The sequence below is a fragment of the Lithobates pipiens genome, unplaced genomic scaffold (genome assembly GCF_037356315.1).
Source record: "Lithobates pipiens isolate NorthernLeopardFrog02 unplaced genomic scaffold, aLitPip1_a1.2 Scaffold_16, whole genome shotgun sequence".
NCBI classification, from domain to species: Eukaryota; Metazoa; Chordata; class Amphibia; order Anura; family Ranidae; genus Lithobates; species Lithobates pipiens.
In genome coordinates, this window is record NW_027507748.1 from 89,413,682 (window position 1) to 89,439,907 (window position 26,226).

Genomic DNA, 26,226 nt, shown 5'->3' on the forward strand with positions numbered 1-26,226 from the left:
GATCGCACTGGAAATCTCCGCTGCGAGCTGTGCTTCTCGCACTCGATGCCCCCACGAGATGCCATGCATCCATAGGATTGCATTGGGGGCGCCGAGCGGGAGGAGCGACATAGCTCGCCCTGGCTCTCCTGACAGGGCTCGCGGGGGTAAATCTGCAGCAGCGAGACTGCCACAATATCAGTGGAACCCAGTGTAGTTTTGTGTGTTTCAGTTTCTCCCTAAAACATCAGTGATGTTCTTCATTTTTTGTTGAACATCATTGATGTTTTTCTTGAGATTTTCTAAATCCTAATTGCACCCCATTATCTCTCCGATGAGGATCTGGGCACTTTCACTGGTAAAATTATTTTCTTCTTCCACAACATCCACATCACCTAAAAAGAAACAAAAAAACACACCATGTATTATAAAAATGCAGGCATACATCTATTACCTGAAGCTGTGGTCTCAGACACTCACCTGTTGTGGTGCCAATTTCGCCAAATTCAACAACCTCTCCTTCTATGCTTCTGGTTTTGGGATTTCCCCTTCTTTGGGAGGTATGGGGTCCCTGGTGTGCTCAGACGCCCCAAGTCTTCTCTCCCCTATGAGAATGTAAAAATTGAATACTTAGCACACTGATATTTGAGGGCAGAAATAGGAATATGAAACACATGGACGTGTTGTACAATTGTATTTTTTGGCAGAGTTCAAAGCTGAAAACATTATTTTTGACACTTTCTAAAGCTGGAATACTTACCTTTTAGGTGCAAGTTTCACAGATGGAGACACCTCTATAGTATCCACTGGAGCACGTGTGTGGGACACCCGAATAAAAAGGGTGTTTTGGTGTCCCATACTAGTGCTCCTGAGCCCAGATGTGTAAACAGTTGCTGAGTGTCCTCTCCTTTACATTGAATCAAGTTTGCATTTCATTCTAGTTACAAACCCCTTTAGACAACAAACTTCCTTTGACTAGAAATAGGCCTGAACAAATGTAGTTAACTGCAACTTTCCAAAACATTGTATTTTAGTGGGCAAACGAACGATGTTTACTATGAACGATTGAACCCATAACATGAAAGTGGCCATTTTAAACTGTACAACAGTAAAGAAAAGCACATGGAGCAGTATGCAAGCATTAATATTATGAACACACGACAACTACTTACCTTTTTGAAGAACTCGCTTGATATTTCTGTCCTGATCGTGCTCCCTCATTTTCAGGTCTGACCAGCATTTCCTCAGTTGATCCTTGGATCGTCATACCCCAACATTCTTCTGCAGATTCTTCACAACTTTAGTCATGATCTTGGCCTTTCTGATATTTGGGTTTGGGTAAGGTCCATACTTCCCATCATAGTCGTGCCTCTTCAATATGTCCACCATCTCCAAAATCTTTACAAAAGACATCTTCTCCTCCGGGATCAAGATGTTTCTGGCTCTGGGATTTCCTCGTCCTCCTCGTCGCTGTAATTAGCACCCACCTGCTGTGTCTCCGACATGTGCTCTCCCCACTGCGCCAAAAGATAAGGGGCGGGGAATAGACTAGAAAGAACGTCAAGGGCGGGCAGAGTTTCACACATGTGCAGTGTATATAAAGCGTAACACGCGTGCGTTGTACGTACGATCTGTGAGTTGAGGAAGGAGTAGTAGAAGCGTCGATCGTTCGAACGAAGGTACAATTTTAACTTGGTACATCACTGTCCTATACTGCTTCTAAATGGGGCTTATATTGGGTCAAGATTAGGAGAGTTTAGCCTGACTTTAGGATTTGTCTTGTGTTGTGTCTTGCAGAGAAAATGGTTGGGTTCAAAGACCACAGTTTTCTGCCTATTTTTAGAGACAAGTACAGGGAGCTGCCCTGTCTATGGCAGGTGAAACACCCCCATTATAACAATAAATTAAAGAGGCAGGCAGCGCTGGAGAAACTGCTGGAGTTGGTGACGCCTGTGTTCCCCACAGCAAACATCCCCTATTTAAAATTGGTGGCCTGAGGAGTACATATCTGAGGGAGTGCAAGAAGGTCCAGCACTCCATGAGATCAGGAGCTGCAGCAGATGACATTTATGTCCCCAGGCTGTGGTACTATGGGAGACTGTATTTTCTGTTAGACCAAGCTTAAAATCTGGGAATCTCTCAACCCTTCCTTCCACACTTCCATCCATGCTTCGTTCCACCCCAGCTGAGGCTTCCGATGCCCACCATGGGACTTCCAGCCATGAAGAAGTGGAGCAGCCCAGCTTGAGCCAGGTATAGTATTGTTCTACATATTTTTTGAGTAAAAATTAATGAGGTTAACTAGATGTGATTATTGATCACTAATTACTGTTTTAATAAAGTGTTTTACATATCAATAGACAGTAGTGCCCAAAAATAATTGGGGCAAGAATGAAAAATGCTGGGCTCAGAATGATAGTCTTTTCTATTTAACATTCAATTTGCAACAGTCATGAGCTGAAAATTGTGTATGATTGATGAACCAAAAACTAAAATTATGTCCCTTTTTCATACACAGGAAGACCTCAGCCACAGCCAGGAGGAGGACGTGGAATGTGGCAGCGAGGAGGTGGCTATGGAATGTGGCAGCCAGGAGGAGGTAGGGGTTAGTGGCAGCCAGAAGGAGGCAGGGATTAGTGGCAGCCAGGAGGTGAGCAGACCTAGGAGCCTTACAAAATCTCAGGTCCTTCCCCTCCGCCTTCCAACAAAAAGGTCCAGAAAGGGGGGGGGAAACATGGAGGAGTCAGCACTCAGGCTGATTGGGGAGGCTTCTGCGGCCCTCGAAACCACCCCCACTCATCAAGAGGCCTTTGCCGCCTTGGCTGCCTGCAAACTGGAGAAAATGGGGGAGGGGCAATGCCTCATGTGTGAGGAACTAATTTACCTCACACTAATCAAGGGGGTGAGTGGTGAAACAACCCCAAAAACCCACCTACGTGAGTTGGACCATACTCCTCCTCCTCCTTCTTCTCCACCTCCAACACCACAGCCAAAGCCTGGAAGTAATAGTGGAAGGAAGACCAGAGTGTGATGGCCTGGGTTCAGTCTGATCTGACAAAAGATGCAGGCTCTTGTATGACCACAGCCTGGGGACATGCATGTCATCTGTTGCTGTTCCTGATCTCTTGGACTTCTAGACCAGACTGTACTCCCTATTATATGGACTCCTCAGGCCAACAATTTTGCCTTTAAATAGTTGATGTGTGCCCTGGGGGCCAAAGACTTTGCCAACTTCACTAGTTTCTCCAGCGTTGCCTTCCTCTTTATTTGATTATGACACCTAATAAAGTTTTTTTTGTTAAAGAAATACTTGCATGTGTTTTTCTTCAAAAAGGACAGTTTATTTGTGAGTAAGCAGCTACATTTCAAAAATACCAAGTCAAATTAACAAGGGACACCAACAATAAGCAACCTCCTCGAGATTAAAAAATAAAACAATAAAATAAAAAGATAATAATGGTGTTGTAGTAAGTTGACACAAAAAACACACAAAAAAATTTTACGAAGATGATCAAAATAAAAAAAGGAGATCTTGATTAAAAAACAACCACAACATTTTTACAAAATATTAAAACATAAAAATCAAATAAAAATGATTCGGGAGATCTGACGAAGAAAAATATTATATTCATGAAATCAGGAGAAATAATAAAGAAAGAAGTTTGTGAGACGTGTGAATATGAGCAGCAAAACAAATTCATTCTTCTAGCATTATAAAGAAAAAGAGAATGCGCTGCATTAAACAATTTTTAACATTGCAGAGTGACGAATGTGCTATATCCATTATGAACGCTAGTTTTACCAGACCGAGCGCTTCCGTCTCGTAATTTATTCTGAGCACGTGTGGCACTTTGTGCATCGGACTTGTTTACACACAACCGGAATTTACGCAATCGGATTTTGTTGTCAGGCTGAAGTAGAGGCTGTGCATTTTCCTTTGTTGTTGTTTGCCATGCGTTTCCCTTCCATGTGCTCCTTGCTGTTAAGGCCAGTTATTGTTTTGGTGCAGTTTCCGTTTGTTTGTACTGTTGGTTATTTGATGAAGGGGTGCACTGGACACCTTCACTGTCATTGTGATATTTGCTGGGTGTCCAGTGTGCCGTGTGCATTAAAGGAGGGCTGGACTCCCTCCAGGCATACCTGCCCTCAATCTATCCATTATTATATACAGTATTTCACAAAAGTGAGTACACCCCTCACATTTTTGTAATTCTTTTATTACATATTTTCATGTGACAACACTGAAGAAATTACACTTTGTTACAATGTAAAGTAGTAAGTATAAAGCTTGTATAAGAGTGTACATTTGCTGTCCCCTTGTCACGTACCTTGTGTTAGTGAGCCGGAATTGTGGAGAGAGGCCTCCCTTACGACTCCCACTACCGGTTTCCTGGTAATGTAACAGGGAACACAGGAGTAAGGAGGGGTACAGGTGCCTGGCAGGATCAACAGATGGAAGGGATGAATTTGGTGGGATTCAGCTTTACAGACTGGAGCACAAGAGCAGGGGGAAAAGTCCAGTGGAGCAGGTGACCACAGCAGATGGATTAGTTCAGTAACTGGTTAAGCTTAAACAGGTAGCTACAGCAGATGGATCAGTTCGGCCAAGCAAGTAACCACAACAGTTGGATCAGTTCAGTAAAGCAGGTAACTTATAGCAGATGAAACAGTTCAGTAAAGCAGGTAACCACAGAGGATGGATCAGCTCAGTAACTGGTTAAGCTTTAACAGGTAGCCACATCAGATGGATCAGTTCAGCAAAGCAAGTAATCACAGCAGATGGATCAGTTCAGTAAAGCAGGTAACTTACAGCAGATGAAACAGTTCAGTAAAGCAGGATCACCTTAGCAGATGGATTGTCAAAACAGGCCGGGTCAGATATCAGACTGGAAGCGAAGTACAAGGGAACAGGCAGGAGAATCGTCACAACAAGCCGGGGTCGGGTGCAGGCAGATAGCAGATGGGTCACAGGCAGGCCGGGTCAAAACAGAGATGAATACTACAGATCAGGTTCACAGGTATACAACGCTGTAGAGCAGACAGCGGAGACCATTAGTAATAGACAGGTTTAAATAGCCTGTTTGGCGCCAACACGGGCGCAGGCATGTGCACGGCCACGTGCATGCGCCCGGGTGCACGCGCCCTATCGCGCGCACCCGCGGTGATGCCCGCGGCCCTAAACCAGAAGACCTGGGGTTCAGTTTTTTCATACAACTTTCATGACATTGCCCCCTCCCAAGGGGCAGCCTCCGGATGCCCCTTCGGGCAAATTTTTCCGGATGGGCCCTTTTGAAGTATTGAATCAGACTCTTTGCATGAATGTTGTCCTCGGGCTCCCAGGAGTTCTCTTCGGGACCATACCCTTTCCATTTGATTAAGAACTGGTTCTGGTTTCTTCTTCTTCTGAAATTTAGGATGGCTTCTACTTCAAATTCTTCTTCACCATCTACCAAGATCGGATCAGGAGGAGTGGTATTTCGGTTAGGAAATGGATTGGGAGTGAAAGGTTTCAATAAAGACACTTATCTGCTTTTGCATATAGACCGTGTTGTCGGAGCCGGCCCAACACGCTCTTGACGTGCTTGCGATGGGTTTCAAGGGAGGAAGAAAAAATTAAAATATCATCTAAGTAAACGACAGCAAATAAGTCCAGAAAGTCCCGAAGTACATCATTGATAAAGTATTGGAAAGTGGCGGGGGGGGCATTACACAAACCGAAGGGCATCACCAAGTACTCGAAGTGTCCGAATCGAGTACGGAAAGTGGTCTTCCACTCATCTCTGGCCTTGATATGGATCAAATTGTAAGCCCCGCGGAGATCGAGTTTAGTGAAAACGATAGCAGCTCCCAATCTTTGGAATAACTCCGGAAATAAAGGAAGAGGGTACCGATTCTTTATTGTAATGTTATTTAATTTGCGGTAGTCTACACAGGGTCGGAGAGTGTGGTCCTTCTTCTCAACAAAAAAAATACCCGCACCTGCTGGGGACGTAGACGGGCGAATGAACCCCTTCTTCAAATTTTCATCGAGGTATTCTTTGAGTTTCTCCTGCTCTATCTCTGTTAAGGGAAAAATCCTTCCGAACTGAATTTTGGCTCCAGGGAGTAACTCAATGGGGCAGTCATAAGCTCGGTGGGGCGGGAGCACCTCTGCCTTTTCTTTACTGAACACATCAAGAAATTCATGGTACACTTCCGGAATGGCCTGACGTAATTCGACCTCTGAGTCGATACATAGTAAGGTGGCTGGTCTCAGGGAATCGGAGGAACCACAGAACTTCTGGCAGTAGGGTGAAGAGAAAGCAATTTTCCCCGTGGCCCAATTTATGGTTGGATTGTGGGCCTGTAGCCAAGGCATCCCAAGTATTACAGGAAAGAGTTGAGAGGAGATGCGAAGGAGTTCTCAATGCGAACCAGAGATAACAGCAGGTAGAGGGACAGTTTCTTGAATTACAGGACCAGATTTGATAGCAGACCCATCGGCCAAATGAATAGAGATTTTTAGGCATGAGAGGAATCTGATGTTGGGCAGCAAAAGATGAATCCATAAAACAGCTGCATGCCCCGGAATCAATAATGGCGGGTGTCTGTAAAGTCTTTCCTGGGAACTGAAAGGAGACAGAAATAGTAAGGTGAGATGAGAACTTAATTAAAGAGTCTGGGAGACCAGGAGGCATAGATGGACACTTACAGAGCTTAATAGGGCAGTTCCTGACGTAATGTCCCGATTCCCCGCAATAGAGACACAGATTATTATTCCGCCGTCGTTGAGGTTCTTCGGGGGTAAGAGATGGTCGCAAGACCCCAAGTTGCATAGGCTCATGCGTATAAGAAGTGGCCCCTGGTCGGGCGGCAGGTGCTGGATGTAAATGGCTTGGGACTTTTGGAAGCACCCAAGTTGGGCGAGAGAAACCCGTGGCCCTCTCGGCTCTCCTTTCTCTCAGACGACGATCGATCTCTATCGCCAAGTCGATTAATGCGTTTAAAGTCTGTGGAACACCGACTCTAACGAGTTCGTCTTTCAAGGAATCAGAGAGTCCCATGCGGAACTGATGAAGAAGGGCAGCATCATTCCAGTTCGTATCCGCACCCCATCGCCTGAACTCGGCCACATAATCCTCTACCGCCCTTCGTCCCTGCTGGAAGGTCCACAAGGCGGTTTCTGCAGTCGCTGAAAGTTGGGGATCTTCGTATAATTGAGCCATTGCATCAAAGGGCATAGAGTTCACCAGAGCTTCAAAGGTTGCCACTGGAGTCCTCTTCCACTCCTCCATAATGACATCACAGAACTGGAGACCTTGCGCTCCTCCACCTTCAATTTGAGGATGCCCCACAGATGCTCATTAGGGTTTGGGTCTGGAGACATACTTGGCCAGTCCATCACCTTTACCCTCAGCTTCTTTAGCAAGGCATTGGTCGTCTTGGAGGTGTGTTTGGGGTCCTTATGTTGGAATATTGCCCTGCGGCCCAGTCTCCGAAGGGAGGGGATCATGCTCTGCTTCAGTATGTTACAGTACATGTTGGAATTCATGGTTCCCTCAATGAACTGTAACTCCCCAGTGCTGACAGCACTCATGCAGCCCCAGACCACGACACTCCCACCACCATGCTTGACTAAAGGCAAGACACACTTATCTTTGTACTCTTCACCTGGATGCAGCCACACACGATTGGCACCGTCTGAACCAAATAAGTTTATCTTGTTATCATCAGACCATAGGACATGGTTCCAGTAATCCATGTCTTTAGTCTGCTTGTCTTCAGCAAACTGTTTGTGGGCTTTCTTCTGCATCATCTTTACAAGAGGCTTCCTTCTTACACGACATCCCTTCAGAACAATTTGATGCAGCGTCCGGCGTATGGTCTGAGCACTGACAGGCTGACCCGACACCCCTTCAACTTCTGCAGCAATTATAGGAGCACTCATGCGTCTATTTCCCAAAGTCAACCTCTAAATATGATGCTTAGCATGTGCACTCAATTTCTTTGGTCGACATGGCGAGGCCTGCTCTGAGTGCCTGTTCTGAGTGGAACCTGTCCTGTTAAACTGCTGTATGGTCTTCGCCACCATGCTGCAGCTCAGTTTCAGGGCCTTAGCAATGTTCTTATAGCCTAGGTCATCTTTATGTAGAGTAACAATTCTTTTGTTCAGATCCTCAGCGAGTTGTTTACCATGAGGTGCCATGTTGAACTTCTGGGCTGACTTTACGGATTCCTCAACTAGGATAACAACACCACAGTGTTTTTAACTTGTGTGTTCTTCAATATTTACATTTTTCTAAGGATACATGTTAAAATTGTATACATTTTACTTTTAAATGTTATTGATTAGTGTACGTTTCTTAAAAACCCTACATGATACATGTAAAGTCCCATCCAACTTTTCTCCAATTTTTGTATATGTTGAATTTCCAGTGAAAAGTATGAGAAAGTGAAAGCAATAACACCAAATTTAACACACCTGCTCCCCATTCACACCTTGAGACCTTCTAACACTAACGAGTCAAATGGCTAATTGGGCCCAATTTGGACATTTTCTCTTAGGGGTGTACTCACCAAATTTAACACACCAGCTCCCCATTCACACCTTGAGACCTTCTAACACTAACGAGTCAAATGGCTAATTGGGCCCAATTTGGACATTTTCTCTTAGGGGTGTACTCACTTCTGTTGCCAGCTGTTTAGACATTAATGGCTGTTTGTCGAGTTATTTTGAGGGGACAGCAAATTTACACTGTTATACAAGATGTTCGCTCACTACATTGTAGCAAAGTGTCATTTCTTCAGTGATGTCACATGAAAAGATATAATAAAATATTTACAAAAATGTGAGGGGTGCATTCACTTTTGTGAGATACTGTATGTGCTCCTACTATTGAGGCTCACAAAATGTATAGAGTTAGGACTGCAGATAATACTGGGGTGCCCTTTTGTGGCCTCAGCAGCATTTTGCAAATGTGTGCTAACTAAACCCCTGTTTTTAATGTGAACTGTTAGACAAGACAATCCAGGCTGGATGGTAAGTTGAGCTGAGAATTTTTCTTTGTTGTTTTTTGACATGCATCGCCCTTCCATGTGCTCCTTGCTGTTAAGGCCAGTTGCATCCGGGGCAGTTGGTGTTTGTTATGTTGGGCCCTCACCAGGTAAAAAGATTCTATCTCCACTCTTCATTAAAACCAAGACCCTTAATAAGTAGGGAGGCCCCATAAATAGGAATACAATATCAAAATCGCTTCTCCTCTGTACCAGCATTGGGTTTCCCCCCCAGAGCGCATCTGCCCAAACTTCATAGTTACACCTTGAGTGCCAATGCTGTCACCAGTGGGGAGATAGCTTTCCTGGTTGGCATTGGCTGGCTTCTACTCCTCCTCTACAATCTTTTGTGTGCCTTCTTGTGGCTCCAGAGCATACAGAGCATCCTGTATCACCCAATGACTCCTGTGGTTCCAGAGCACCCTGTGTCATCCCATGAGTCTAGAGCTCCCTGAGCATCCTGTGTCATTCCATGGCTTCTGCGACTCCATAGCACCCGAGCATCTTGTGTCGCTTAAGTGACTCTAGTCTGTCCTGTGCACGCTGTGTTGCTCAGTGCTTTTTGTGCATCCAGTGCACCTTGGTGAAACCTGTATTTCAACATACCCCCTGGCACTCTCTTGCAGTCTCCTGGGCAGACTCTATTCCTATGGATACAGACACCTGTTTGTGATGTCAGCCTTAAAGTTGTGACCAGATAGTCAATGTTACACACACTCCCAATACTTTTAAAGAAGGGTGGCTATAGAGAACAAATAATTTAGTGCAATAAGTGGTATATATGTGTAGATCGAAACTGTTTTATTAATAGAAATGACTATATTAATGTACAAGTATAACACTGTTTTTCCTGAGAGGATGTATGTCTTTGTGGCCCCATAGAAAAGGAATGGATGTGATATTTTTACAAGATGTGGTAGAAGCAAGTGTACATTTTTGATCTGTGTGAATACTATAGGGGCATTCTTTGATTGTTTTATAGTAAGTTATGTTATGGCCTTTTGTAATGAGATGGGAAGGATAGAGCGGTCACATTAAAGCAATGATCAATTTGTATAATGTACAATTATACAAAGTTTTGTTTATCCATATTCTCTTGTAGTACGTTAGTATGATTATCTAGACTCTGAACCAAGCATATACAGTACATACTGTATAATGCTTGGGCTAATAAATCAAGAAACTTATTCTGGCCATACACACAGAATTTTATAAGCCTCTTCAAACATTCTCAACTCACATTGGATTACTAAAACTGTAAAACAAATCAATGCAACTTACCAACTTTGCCACTTAAATATTTACAATGTTGCTGCATTGATAATTTAAGTTCCGGTTCACACAGGGGCAACCTGTCAGGTGACTTAGCCACCTGACAAGTCGCGCTCAATGCATTGCAAAAGAATTGTTCTAATAGGAGTGACTCAAGTAAAAAAAAGTACTACTTTGGGGTGACTTCGGAGGATGACCTTGAAACCACCCCTGTGTGAACTGGCACTAATAGTACTTGCTTCTGCAGGCCTGAAGGGTCTGGTATGGATTTCAGGGGGACCCCTACGCCATTTTTTTTTATTTGGTGCAGGGTTCACCTTAATTACCCTATAAGACCCAAAGGGCCTGGTATGGATTTTAGGGGGACTCCCACGCAATTTTCTGGTCCCTTAGTTCCAGTAAAGGGAACTCTTAAGGCGACAGTATACCAAGACATTTTGGACAATTTCATGCTCCCAACTTTGTGGTGGGCCAACTCAATATTTTACCCTACGGTTTAAGACCGGGATGCCATTAAAGTTCATGTGTGTGTAAAGGCAGGCGTCCCAATACTTTTGTTAATATAGTGTATTTATCCTCAGTTCTTGTTAATATAGGAAGTCCAAGGAAATCTCTTCAATGGGGACACAGATTGCAACAAAACACTTTGTTTTCATTCAAATGAGAAGAGCAAGAACCTCTTTTTTTAAATATGTATTTCTGTCCCAGTTGTGGCCACGTCCCTTGTTTCCTGTTTGCTGTCACAGGAACAGGAAATAAAATGCAATGTTCTCAACAAGATCATGAACAAAAATAAAATCTTCACAGAAGATATTATTTAAGACATATATATTTACTTTAAATGGTTGTAGTTTAAATATTGCAATATTGTAGCAAAGTGTTTCTACAGTAAACAGGCAATTAGTGGATTTGGAGTAATACAAGCAATACAAACTACCAACTTTCCATTAATTACAGGCTTTTTTTTTTAGGGGGTTCAAAATTAACTAGCAATGGGTGCAAATAATTATTTATCAGATCAATAGGAAGCTAACAATATGATATTTTTGCAAATAATGGGAAGTCATGCAATTTATAAATGAAAAAGCTAGAATCTTGGAAATGCAAAATCCTTCTTTAATTATCCCTGTTATTAATATTTATTTTTGCTTCACTGGACTTTGCAGAGAAAAACACTTTAGTGACTTCAGTAACTTTAATAATTAATAGATTACCCCAAAATAATGAAGGAAGTCAAGTTTCATAAAGGTTCACACACATGAACAGTTTGGCTTATACAGTGCAAAAGCACTGTGTGCATAGCATCCAAATGTACAATATTCAAGTATTTTATATATATATATATATATATATATATATATATATATATGTATTGTGGTAGTGAGGAACCCCATCAGTGTATGGACAGAGGATTCTCAACCAGGCAGGTTGAGGGGCTCCAGTTTATTTGCTTATTTGAGAGGAAACTGGCTTTTTAGTTTCCTCATTGTTTGCTAAAATCCATTTTGGGATCTGAAGCCTGGGGATTTCGTAGCGATCTGGGTGGGATGAAATCCCCAGTCCTGGGTCCAGGTTTTGAGATCCACCAGCATACTGACTGGTCAGGTGTGTGCTGGGCTATTTGTAGACACCAGACCATGGTTCTGGACTCCACCTTCCCGAGGAGTCCAGGCAAGCAAGAGAGAAGTGTGCATGTCTGCACACGTCGGTCTGTCAGAGCAGACAGAGGGTCCAAGCTTGTGGGCTGAAAAAGGAAGCTGGAAAAGAGTGCTGAGGTACTGGGTGTACAGGAACTCTGTCGCCGAGAGGGCTGAAGCATAAGTCTGAGCAGCAGTGCTGCTCAAGAGAGCCAGGGGCTTGGTATTTTTGGGTTTACTCTTTTGTTATTGGACATGTTCTTTCTTTAATAAAAGTGGGCCTACAAGCCCTTAAAACTGCATATCTGGCGTGGACTCAGCTCACTGGTAAGCTCTACCCTTAAGCTAAAACAACCCCCAATGTTACAGTATGTGTGTGTATGTATATATATATATATATATATATATATATATATATATATATATATATATATATATATATATATGTGTGTGTGTGTCGCTCATCTCCCCTGTTGCATTAAATCATTGTGTACAGTATACAATGTTGCTCTAGATCAGTGATGGCAAACCTTGGCACCCCAGATGTTTTGGAACTACATTTCCCATGATGCTCATCTACACTACAGAGTGCATGAGCATCATGGGAAATGTAGTTCCAAAACATCTGGGGTGCTAAGGTTCACCATCACTGCTCTAGATTAACAAGTGCCTTTCAGCAACTTAGGCAATCAAGACACATACAGAAAGGTTATCACTATACCTTTTCTCCCCAAATGGGGGATTATTCTTTTGTAAGGCGTAAGGGTTACAGAAGTAAAGGGGGTTAAAAGCGCAAAAAAAGAAAACAACAGAACATAATCACCATGTTATACCAAGATTAAATGGCTTTAAGAGACTAGAACCTGTTTGACCATCAAATTATGTATCTTTTATTGGGAATTTGTAAAGCCCACAGTTCAAATTATAATATTTTTGTATAGAGTCCATACTATATGCTAGTGTCCGTTCATATTGGGCAGAATTTTGCACTTTTTTGATAGTCTCTGACACATTAGGGGCTATATTAGTTTTCCAAATAGATGCTATAGTAATACGGGCTGCAGTAAGAATTTGGACAATTAGAAAGTGGAATTGTTTTGGAATTTTTTCTAATTTTTGATGTAGGAGAGCCATCTCCAGTATTGGGGAGATGAAGAAGCCCGTGACCTTTGAGATTAGGGAGAATATTCCATTCCAGAAGCTGCAAAGGCATCTGCACTTCCAAAATACATGGAATAACATCCCTGAGTCTCCACATCCTCTCCAACAGTCAGCCTTGGAGTCGGAAGATTTTTGATAGCTCAAAGCCGTGTACACACGTAGCCGTCTGTCCGACGTACTTAGTCTGGTGGACTTCCCGCCAGACTGTCCGTCGGACTTTCCGAACGGGCTACTTGCCCACACACGGCACTTTTTCAGCGGACTAATACGGTGTACTAAGTCCGCCGTACTATCCGCCCTACTTTTGAAATGAACGGACTCGCCCACACACGCAGAGGAAAGTCTGCTCATTTCGAGCGCGTCTCCAGGTAGGCGGGGCCCGTGAAGGATACGTCGCTGGCCCCACCGCCTGGTATGGACTTAAAGGGGAACCCCAACGCCGGAAAAAATCGGCGTGGGGGTTCCCCCCAGGTCCACATCAGACCCTTGTCCGAGCACGCTACCTGGCCGTCCAGGAAAGGGGGGCGAGCGAGCGCCCCCCCTCCTGAGCCGTACCCCCACCCCAAAGCACCTTGTCCCCATGTTGATGAGGACAAGGGCCTCTTCCCGACAACCCTGGCCATTGGTTGTCGGGGTCTGCGGGCGGGGGGCTTATCGGAATCTGGGAGCCCCCTTTAATAAGGGGGCCCCCCGGATACCGGCCCCCCACCCTATGTAAATGAGTACCCCTACCCATTCACCTGTAAAATAAAGTACAAAAAAAAAACAACACACAAGATAAAATAGTTTATTGCACAGCTCCGGGGGTCTTCCGTCTTTGGGGGTCTTCTCGCCGGACTCCTCCGCTATCTTCTTGTAGCTCTTTTGCTAGCGGAGGAGCTCGGCTTTCTTCCTCGCCGCCGGCCTCTTCTTCCGACTTTGGGGGTCTTGTCCCCCTCTTCGGTTATTCTGCCGGGCCACCGCGCCTTCTTCTAGCTCTTTTACAGCCAGTGGCCCGGTCTTCTGCCGCCGCCGCTTTCCAGGGTCTTCGGTTGATGTCACATGGGTTGATGTCACCTGGTGACCCCGCCCCCTTATGATGTCACAGTCCCGGAGGATGCTGGGACTGTCGCCATGTGACATCAAGCCATGTGACATCAACCCATGTGGCATCAACCGAAGACCCCGTCCCTTGTCCCTATATAAGTCGCTGCATGCCCGGTCCCCGTCATTGTGAGCGGAGGACTCGGCGAGGCAACATCTGAAGAAGAAGAAGAAGAGAAGGACAGAAGAACGGAAGGCAGCGGTGGCGGCGGCAGAAGACCGGGCCACCGCCTGTAAAAGAGCTAGAAGAAGGCGCGGTGGCCCGGCAGAAGAACCGAAGAGGGGGACAAGACCCCCGAAGTCGGAAGAAGAGGCCGGCGGCGAAGAAGAAAGCCGAGCTCCTCCGCTAGCAAAAGAGCTACAAGAAGATAGCGGAGGAGTCCGGCGAGAAGACCCCCGAAGACGGAAGACCCCCCGAGCTGTGCAATAAACTATTTTAACCCTTGTGTGTTGTGTTTTTTTTTGTACTTTATTTTACAGGTGAATGGGTAGGGGTACATTGTACCCCATACTCATTCACATAGGGTGGGGGGCTGGTATCCGGGGGGCCCCTTATTAAAGGGGGCTCCCGGATTCTGATAAGCCCCCCGCCCACAGACCCCAACAACCAACAGCCAGGGTTGTCGGGAAGAGGCCCTTGTCCTCATCAACATGGGGACAAAGTGCTTTGGGGTGGGGGGGGGCGCGCGGCCCCCCCTTCCCCAAGGCACCCCCCATGTTGAGGGCACGCGGCCTGGTATGGCTCAGGAGGGGGGGCGCTCGCTCGTCCCCCCTTTCCTGGCCGGCCAGGTAGCGTGCTCGGACAAGGGTCTGATGTGGACTTGGGGGAACCCCCACGCCGATTTTTTTTTCGGCGTTGGGGTTGCCCTTTAAGTCCATACCAGGCGGCGGGTCCAGTGACGTATCATTCGCGGGCGCCGCCTACCTGGAGACCCGTTCGAAATGAGCGGACTTTTCTCCGGGTGGGAAAAGTCTGTTCATTTCAAAAGTACGGCGGACTGTCCGCCGAAATGCGAGTACGGCGGGAAGATTGGAGTGTAAAACTACTTTCTAAGTCCGCCGTACTTTCGGGTCAAAAAAGTATGCCGGAGGCTACACACGGGGGGATTGTCCGGCGGACTTGAGTTTGCCGGACTTTTCCACCCGCTTGTTTGATCGTGTGTACGCGGCACAAGGGTGATTGACACACCTTAATGCCTTACATGTAGTTCATCCATTCCAAATAGCTGAAAGTGGTGCCTAGATCTTTTTCTCATGCCAACATTGGAGCCGTTTTGATACAGCTATCACCGGGTTGTAGATAGGCATAGAATCTGGAGATACCTCCCTTTTTATATGGTCTGTCTTGGAGCTCCTGCCAAATCTCTCTATTTACCTCAATGGACCTTATATCTCTTTTAGTAAGTAAATGTTTTACCTGTAGGGTCTCATAATAATTATATTTCAGGTTTACTACATTAATGTCTTACATATTTTATCCTGTGAGAGAGCCAAGGTTGTATTTTTATAGTGGGTATTGTATATTCTAATACTGGGATTGTTTTGGCTTTATCAGTGTCGAAAATGCAGTTTTTTGGAATCTTTCCTAGCCAGATAAAACTTTTAAAAAGGGCATTAAACTTATGGAAAAAACTAGCTGGTATTGTGATGGGAATTGTCCTAAAAAGATAAAGGATCTTAGGGAGTACCATCATTTTAAATGCTGCCAGGGCCGGTGCTACCAATAGGCAAACTAGGCAGCCGCCTAGGGTGCACTGCTGTCTAAGGGCACTCGGCCGCTGGTTTCCCTCCATGTCTGCATGCTCTGCAGGCTTCAGCATGTAACTAACTCGGTCTCCAGCAGCTGCTCCGTCCGACAGGTATCGTAATTAGAGGTGCAGCACTGGAGCCAGCACTAGAGGAAGCAGAGCCGATGCTTCCTGTATATAATGTGGCATAGCATAGGGTGTCAAAAATCCTTGCAGTAGCCCTGAATGCTGCTATATGGCCTAGCCAGTTAAGTTCAAATTTTGCAATATGTAGGGTATCCTGAGAAATTGCTTGTACGAGCTGCAGAAAATTAGCTTTATATATATTGACTGAAAGGGACGTTAGGACTATACCTAAGTAGAGTGATCTACCATGTGCCCAGGTGTAGGGAAATAGTTTTTTTAAGGAATCTAGGAGTATAGTCTGGGAATATTTATTGGTAGGACAGTAGAGTTCGTAGTGTTTAGTTTATAATATCAGATTTTACTAAAATTATTGAGAATAGCTTGGACTACTTTTAAGGAAGATTTTGGATTAGTGAGGGTGAGAACTACATCATCGGCAAACAATCCGATTTTATGTTGTTGGCCTGCTACTGTAATTCCTTTGACCTCTGGACCGTTTCTAATTGATTCAGCAAGGAGCTCCATTATTAAAGTGAAAATTAGGGGAGACAAGAGGCACCTCTGCCTTGTACCATTAGAAATTTGGAAAGCTTCAGACAGTGTATTGGATGTATAGATATTCACGGAAGGGTTAAAATACAGTGCAGAGATAGCAGACAGGGGGAATCCTTGAAGTCTGAATTTGCTCAGGGCAGCTTGTAGATAGCCCCATTGCACCTTGTCAAATGCCTTTTTGGTGTCGAGGGCAAGGAACGCTGTTGGTGTTTTTCACAATTCAGCAATACTAAGATTAAGCATTCGGCGGGTGCCATCTGGGGCCTGTCTACCCTGAACAAATCCCACTTGATCTGTCTTAGCTAGTTTTGGGGTAATAGTCGCCATTCTAATCGCTAATATCTTTGCATATATCTTAAGATCTGAGTTTAACAATAATACAGGGCAGAAATTTTATGGACAATCTGGAGCTTTCCTCGGTTTTGGTAACGTCACTATTGTGGCTCATAGCATTTCTGAGGGAAAGGAGGCAGTAGATGCTGATAGGTTGAACAATGTATTCATGTGAGGTGTTAGTACATCCTGAAAACCTTTATAATATTCAGCAGTAAACCCATCTGTGCCTGGTGATTTGTTATTTGGTAGTGATTTTATGACAGCTAGAATCTCATCATCTCTAGCAGAGGAGTTCAAAGATTCGAGTTCCTCTTTAGATACTTTTGGAAGAGATATAGAGTCTAAGAAGTTAGATATTAGTGACTCAGATGGTTGAGGGGTCGATGGGTCATTAGCTAAATTATAAAGGTCCTTATAGTATTTACGGGAGGCATTGGCAATATGCACGGGGTGGAATACTTTAGTTTGGGTTTTAGGATCAATAATGTAAGCCAATTTGGATTTAATTTGTCTTTGTCTGAGATAATTGGCTAAACATTTTCCTGCTCTATTGCCTTGGGAGTAGTGTAAGGTTTAAATCTCCTCAGAGCTCTCCTTTTATGCTTTTGCTCCTAATAGGGCTTTAAATTGGTTTCTATAACTATTCAGTTCATGTAGTTTGTTCTCTGCCAAGGTAGACTTATGTTGAGATTCACGCTGTTTGATTCGTAACATCAAATCAGACATAGTGTGAAGTCTACACCTTTTTTCCTTGGCTGCCATTTGTATCAATAATCCCCTAATAAAGGCCTTGTGTGCACACCAGACTGAAAAAAAGGATACCTCTGGTGTGATATTATTGATAAAAAATTCTCAAACTTTTTCCATTAGTCCCTCTTTAACTGGCATCCTGGAAAAAAGGGTTACATTGTTACACCACATGTAAGTAGGCCTTAAGGCATTTGGTTCTGCAACTGATATTGAAATGGAGGCATGGTCCGACCAAAGAATAGAGTGGATGTTTGCTGCGGCCACTCTAGACAACATTTGTGGGTCAGACACAAAAAGGTAAATTTGTGTGTAAATCTTATGGGGAGCCGAGTAATAAGTATAATCCTTCTCCGTAAGATTAAGACAACGCCATATGTCATATAGGTCTTCATTGTGTAGAACGGGTTGCAGCGTTGGATGGGTTTGTGTCTTTGCAATTCAGCTTATGGTCCACAATAGCATTAAAGTCCCCACAAATGAGGAGCGCTCCTTTACGTATTTTGCAGATTTTCTTTAGGACTTTGTGCAGGAAAGCAATTTGGTGCCTATTAGGGGCGTATATTTTTGCTATGGTGTAAGTGATGTTATTTATGCCCCGCACTAGAACAATGTATCTTCCATGTTGGTCTAGTATCGAGGAATGGAGTGTAAAAGAGACAGAGTTCTTAATCGCTATCAAAGTTCCTCTCTTTTTTACTTTAACGTTTTCTGTGAATACGCATGGAAATAGAAGTGAGTCTCTTGTATACAAATAATTTAGAGAAGATGAACACAAACAAAAAAGATAAAGCATACAAAAGTAACAAGTCATCTGAAGCAGTAAATACTGCTTTTTAGGGTGGGGGTATCAGCTCTTCGGAGCCACAAGGTTCCCTTACATTTCACTTGGAAACGCTATAAGGCAACATAACTAACTTATTCAGCCAGGAGCTGTGTTCCACAAAGGAATCGGCTTTTGCCATTGAGGCACACTCTGACTTTGGTGCTCAGTAGGCAGCAGGTCCCATTGCAAGTGCATTCCTGCTTCTACTGTAAGTACCGTGTAATTCTTTCATTCCCACATGACTAGCAACTTGGCGGGGAATCCCCATTGGTAAACAACATTGTGGTTGTGGTACAATTTAGTAAGGGGGACCAACTTACTGTGGGCTTGCATTGTGTGCTTGGATAAATCAGCGTATAATGTGATGTCAGGATTCGGCAATTTTGGTTCCCTCCTCGCCTGTTGCATGAGTGCCTCATTCACATGGTAAAAGTGAATCTGTGCGCCCTATCCACGATAATTTCTCTCTTCGCCACTTCAGGCAGGAAAGATGCAATTAGCTGCTGGAAATGGTTGCGCAAGTCAGCTGGGGGTATTGTTTCAGCAACTTCCCTGAACTTTACGTTATTTCTCCTGGAGCGGTCTTCCAGATCTGCTCATTTTGATTTAATTGCCGTTAGTACAGCCTCTGCTTCATTATGAGCATCCACAAGCTCGTTATGTGCAACTGCAAAGTCTCCCATTTTATTTTCCACATGGTGTACTCTTTCTCCCATATCAACCACCTCCTTTCTAATTTGTGAGACCATGGACAACATATCCCTGTGAAGTGATCCCCTCGGCGACACCAGCATGTCTTTCAGTATCTTATCTGAGAGAGGCTGTCCCACTGCAGGGTAGTCATCTACGCACTCAATAAATTCACAAGTGGAGTCCTCAGATATGTCCCCCCATCCCCTCTCACCTGCATACTGGTGTGCGAGAGATTTCCTGGGGTTTGATTTAGCAGGGCTGCTACCCTGAGAGTCTCAGTGAGATGAGTGGCTGCCGCTGCTGGATTGAGGTCCACATGGAGTGCTCTGATGGGAGGGAGAACGTGGCATGTCCCGGCTGACGCCATCTTTGGCTGAGTGAGCTCCGGCAGCCCCTAAGTAAGTAAGTCTGCTTGTGGGGGCCTGAAGGTGGCTTATGTTTCCTCATGCTTGTGGGTAGTGTGGCGCAGACAATTAGATACCGGTGAGGTACTTTTGGGCTTTCCTTAGTCGTTGTAAGAGATCGAGAACCACTGTGAGGACCGGGAGCTCTTTCCTCACGCAGCCATCTCCTTCGGCTACTGGCTCCGTCCCTATCCGTGTCATTTTCAGCATCAGGGCACAAAGGAAGCATTTTAGGCATTACAAGACGTAGCCATAGGTAGCATGGGGGACCTGAGCAACATCGTGAGTTTCATGGTGTCGCTGGTAAATGGCTAGCAGCTTCCAGTGCTGACTGCTGGACAACTGGAGCACAGACAAAAGTCAAACATAGTGCTATTTATTTGTAAAGGTACACAATTTACATAGTTGCTTAATGTTGTAAGGTAAACCTCCACTTAAACAGGCCTTAGGGAAACAAATTCCTGCAGTGGAAAGACAAGGGAGCCTGAAGTCTTCTGTAGCACCTTTATTATGTGAATGAGCACTCGTAAGTGACACGCTTGCTCTGCTGCCAGGTGGTGCCCAGTACTCATTCTATCTTGGCTCCAAATTGCTACTAAATTCAATCCTTTCAAAGATACACATTTCTATCCATCTCATACCAGAATCCTAGAGACTATAATTTGCTGCTTTATTTCACTTCATGATATACCATGCAAGACTTGAAAAAGAGCTATGCATCTTTGTACTTTGACTTACGTCCTGAACTCTAAATTACCCATTTATGTGGATAAACACAGCTTTCACCAGTCATGAAAAAAAAATATATATTTTCCTACAAATATTGAGCAATCATACTTTGATTGTATGAGGGTGCCAATGTTGCTGGCATGCATTAAACACATAAGCCCATTTTTCAACTCTATAGGTCAAGATTGGGTAGAGGGAAAATTTACCAACTATGCTATATAACATAAAACATTTAAAAATAGCCTCCAAAGCCACTCTTTATTGCTAGGCTTGTTCTTGGATTCAAATGTTTTGTAATAGTCATCAAAGAGGTTAAAGCGTTTATTTTGCTAAGAAGGACCAATCTTTGTCTAGGTTAATTAGACAGCTAATTAACAGTTTTAATTTTAGTTTTCAAAATATAATTGATTTTATCAAAGATATTTGTCCAAAAACGAAATACTGAAGCACCGTTAACATTTGCAGTAAATAGTAAACTGTTTATTTCAACATGAAATGTTCAACATAAAGAATTGGAGTGTTTATATATCTGGTTTCTATCACCTTATGATGATTTTCAAATTGAGGTTTGAGAGAGCTGTCTTTAAAATATACATAACTAGGTATAACAAAATTTAATAAATATAAATGTCATGATACCTTATTTCTAAGCTAAATATAAATGAACATTATTTTTTTTTTGCAGTATTTTGACTAGAACAAACTATAAATATAAATAAATATAAATATATATATATATATATATATATATATATATATTTTTTTTTTTTTTTTTTTTTCAGCAAGAGTTGGACAGCTTCCAGATTAATAGCTACATCATTAGAGAAGCAATTTTAAGTGACCTTGATCCAAAGACCCAATTATTACTATGGTGATTCTAAATAGAACAGTAATCTGCTTTAAACACTGAAGGAGTGAACTAACATCTTTGCAGAATGTTTTCAATAAGAAGAAGATCTGGCGTGGCATATCAAAGCAAGAATACCCTTGAATTTACTTCTTTTTTTTATCATTTTTATTTATATGGTCGGGTATGGTTTTTTTACTACTTTTTCTCTTGTGTCTGTTTTTATTTAACTATTCATGTGCTATAATAAATGGGAAATACCCAATGTTAGTTAGATAATTTGCAGCACTCAGAAGTGTCCAATACTCATTAACATCAGTGTGGGCTTAATTTTTTTGGCAAGTAGCAATCATCTTTTGCAGGCAGACGTTTTTAAACTGATGAAAATTGATGAGATACATAACACTTTGTTTACCAGATTGCTAAGGGGATGCTCTGTATATTTAGTCCCACCCTTCTTCTTCATGCCTTAGCCTTCATTCCCCACATGTACTATATATTGTTGGCGGTATACATACTATAATTGTTTGGCCAATCTAATGTCAACCTGTTGATCTGCACAAATGTTGGATTAAAGCTTTCTGCAAGATGTAATTTTGATTGATTCACTGCCTGACAAGTTTACTGACATTGTAAGTTACAGCTATCTTGCCACAATTGGATCATTCATAGAAATCACAATTTCAGTGCGTATATTGGAGAGGCAGAACAGTATTGATCCTGTAATATTATATATTTGTTTTATTTTATCCCATTTTGTACATTTAAAACCATTCTGTCCCTCTTCTAAAAGATAACACCTTCATACACCAGGCATAAGGACTAGCATCTCTTTAGCAAGAGGGCTAACAAGTATGTGGATATTTCTCTGCCACTGCTGCTGATTTAGGCCTTTTAGACTGGATTCTATCTATCAATGCGCCAGGTTCCAGCCATTAATATACACCTTTGAAAACATGTTACCGCAACTTGCATTGGCTTGCAATACATCTGTGAATAGCACCTCATGAACAAATAAAGAATAAAAAACAAAAAAACAAATGCACTTGTGCTTCAACACTCCATAACACACAGTTGTGAATATTTTGTGTGATATGATGTGCTGTATTACACAAAATTAGTGTAGGTGCATTTTCTGCATTGCTACTCATTGAAGACCCATTCAAAATGAACAGGCTTCTAAAAAATGCTATCTGTGCTAAGTGGAGATATCTTACTGCTTACAATAATACTCAATATTATCTCTATAAAGCTACACTCAGTGTATTGCATACAAAAATAGTAAAACATATAAAATAAAAGAAATGTTGTGCTGTGCTTTAAAGGTGCTTATAAATGCTTAATTGAAAATTCCACAGAAACTGTTGGATTAGGATCATACCACCTAATAGCCATAAAGTGCATAATAGTGTCTTAAAAAATCATAAATAACAATTCATCATGTGCATATAACAAATAAATTCATCATAATAATAAATAATAAATAATAAATGTTCAACAACAAGATTCAATTTCATAAAGTCAGTGCTATCATGCAAAAGTGATGTGCAAAGTCCATCAACATTTTTTTATACGAATAACATAAAAATCCAAACAAAATTATGATATTGTTAAAATAGTGCTCCACACATGCACTTCCTATTTTGTTAGTGCTCTTGGTGATCACCCCATTGTGCTCCACTCAAAAATGTGAAAATTTACCTCTTATTAGGTATTATTACAGGGTCTAACCTCACTTTAGTGAGACCACGCTTCACTATGGGTATGGCACATAGAAAGGCCCATGTGGCAATTGGTCCCCTAATGAGGATCTCTGGATGTCTCTGAAAGTTGTTGGTCCCACAAAATCATACGGAGCAGGGTAAGTGTCACGAGAATGACAAAAGTGCTAATTGCGCTATGTCCATAAAAGATTTTACCTTATTTAAAAAGTCACATACTCACAAGTCTAGAAAAACAACAGGCATTCAGTACATAATGATGCCTAACGCCCCGGCGGGCATGCTGACGTCACTGCTAGGTCCTCCGCCCGACGTACGTTTCGTCATATGAGTAGTGGTTACTGGGGCAATGGAGTATGTACGAAATGTCCAAGGTGGCCTGGTCTAATGAATCAAATTTCTATTCTACATTATATGGCTGGCTGGGTATTTTTTCATCATATAGCTGGGGAAGAGATGGCACCAGGATGCAGAAGGGGTAGAAGGCAAGCAGGTGGAGGTAGTGTGATGCTTTGGCCAATGTTCTGCTGGAAAACCTGATATTCATTCAGATGTCACTTTGACACATACCACCTACCTAAATATTGTTGCTGACCAATTACACCCCTTCTTGTAAATGGTATTGCCTGATGGCGCACACTGCAGAAATGGTTCTATAATGACCTGGGGAACACAACAATGAGTTCTGGGTGTTGACATGGCCTCCAAATTCTCCAGATCTTAATCCAATCAAGCATCTGTGGAATGTGCTGAAAAAACAAGTCTGATCAATGGAGGCCCCCACCTCACAACTTACAGGAATTAAAGGATCTGCTACTGATGGGCTAGTGCCAGGTACCACAGGATAACTTCAGAGGTCTAGTGGCATCTATGCATTGAGGGGTCAGGGCTGTTTTGGTGGCAAAAAGGAGGACCTACTCAACATTAGGTGGGTGGTCATAATGTTATGACTGATCAGTAGAAATATACTGTATATATGCTATATACAGTGCTCAGCATAATTGAGTACACCCCTTTTAAAATGTAAGATTTTAATAAATATCTCAAAGAACACAAGAACAATTTACAATATGTTGGCAAAACTGAGTTTTATAGAACATTTGTTTAGCTAATTACATGAAAGTAATGTGAATAATATAACTTTGATTATAAAATCTTCTTTATCTTTTACACAAATTAGTTGATACGAAAATTAATACCGTTTTGTCTGACCCCTGTGATTTGTAAGGATAGCATCAAGTCTTCTAGGCATGAAATTAACAAGTTGGCAACATATTGCAACATCTATTTTTTATCATTCTTCAAGAAAGACCTCTTTTAGAGCCTGGATGCTGGATGGAGAGTGATGCTCAACTTGTCTCTTTAGAATTCCTCATAGGTGTTCGATTGGGTTCAGATCAGGAGACATACTTGGCCATGGAATCACTGTGTCAGATAAGGGTACTCCCCGAGGCTGAGATGCTGAGAGCGGTAACCTCTTAACCTATTAAGTGCACTCCACTCCTGGAGATGGTATAGGGCAGGCATATGCAATTAGCAGACCTACAGCTGTTGCTAAACTACGAGTCCCATCATGCCTCTGCCTCTGGCTGTCATGCTTGTGGCTCTAAGAATCTTGGTATGCCACTAATTGCATATCCCTGGTATAGGGAGTGAAGGGTGCAACGAAGCACGAGTCACCAGCCGGCTGGGTAGGTCTTGCGTGAAGGTCATCAGCAGGGAGACAGCTGTGCAGGACTGGAAGATGCTGACACTCAAGAAGGAAGATGAACAGCTAATCCAACGTCAGGCTGGGGGTCAAACACCGGTGACTGGCAAGAGTCTCTTAGATAGGCAAAACAATCTAGTACAAAGGATTGCTAGCAGGTCTGTCAGCAGGCTGATGATTTAGTACTGAAGACTGATAGCAAAGTCCGTAAAACAGGCAGAGGGTTAAACACAGATAACTGGAGGCAAAGTCTGTAAGCAAGCCAGGGGTCGAGCACTGAAGACAATAGCAGAGTCTGGGAGCAGTCTGAGGATCAATCTCTGGAGACAGGAAGCAATATCTGTAGACAGGCTGAGGTTCAAACACAGGAAGCAAGTAGAGAGGTCCAAGAGGCAAGCCGAGGATCAGATGCAGGAAGAGATCAGAGTAGGTCAAGGTCAATCCGGGTGACAACTGGTAATCAAGAATCAGGATACAAGCAGGAAGCACAGAGTCCGCCGGACAATTCGATCATGTGTGGGTTCCGACTGACTTTTTCTTCCCAAAAGTCTGGCGGACTTTGAAAGAAGACTTGACTCAAAATTGTCCGCCGGACTCTGCTTTTTGCGAGTGGACAATCCGCTCGTCTGTGTGCTAGTCCGCCGGACTTTCCAAATGAACGGACTTGCCCACACACAGACTGAAGTCCATTCATTTTGAACGTGACTCCATGTACGACGGGACTAGAGAAGGAAGTCAATCTCGCCGCCTCCATCGGAGAGATTGACACCTTGCGAGCCCTGTCGCCTGGTATGGGCTTTAAGGGTAACCCCTACACCGAAAAGCGGCGTGAGGGTCCCTGCAAAGTCCATACCAGACCCTTATCCGAGCACGCAGCCCGGCCGGTCAGAAAGGGGAGTGGGGATGAGCAAACACCCCCCCTCCTGAACCGTACCAGGCCGCATTGCCCTCAACATGGGGGGTGGGTGCTTTGGGGAAGGGGGTGCCCTGCGGTAGATGAGGACAAGGGCCTGATCCCCACAACCCTGGCCGTTGGTTGTGGGGGGCTGTGGGGGGCTTATCGGAATCCGGGAGCCCCCTCTAATAAGGGGGCCCCCAGATCCCGGCCTCACACCCTTGCGGCAAAAGAGCAGAAGATAGCGGAGGAGCCGAGAGAAGAACTGGAAAGCACGGAGAAGTCTGAAGAAGACCCCCGGATGACGACAACGATGAAGGAGAAAGCCAGGGTCCTCCGCTAGCAAAAGAGCGGCAAAAGAGAAGAAGATAGCGGAGCAGCCTGGCGAGAAGACCCGAAGTCGTAAGAAGACCCCCGGAGCTGCCTAATAAACTACTTTAAAAACCTGTGAAGTGTGTTTTTTTATTGCCAGTTTTTCCCTCAGGTGAATGGGTAGGGGTACGATGTACCCCATACTCATTCACATAGGGTGGGGGCCGGGATCTTATTAAAGGGGCTCCCAGATTCTGATAAGCCCCCCACCTGCAGACCCCGACAACCAACGGCCAGGGTTATCGGGAAGAGACCTTTGTCCTCATCAACATGGGGACAAGGTGCTTTGGGGTGGGGGGCCGCAGAATTCATCCAGCTGCTTCTGTCACATCATCAAATAAACACCAATAACCC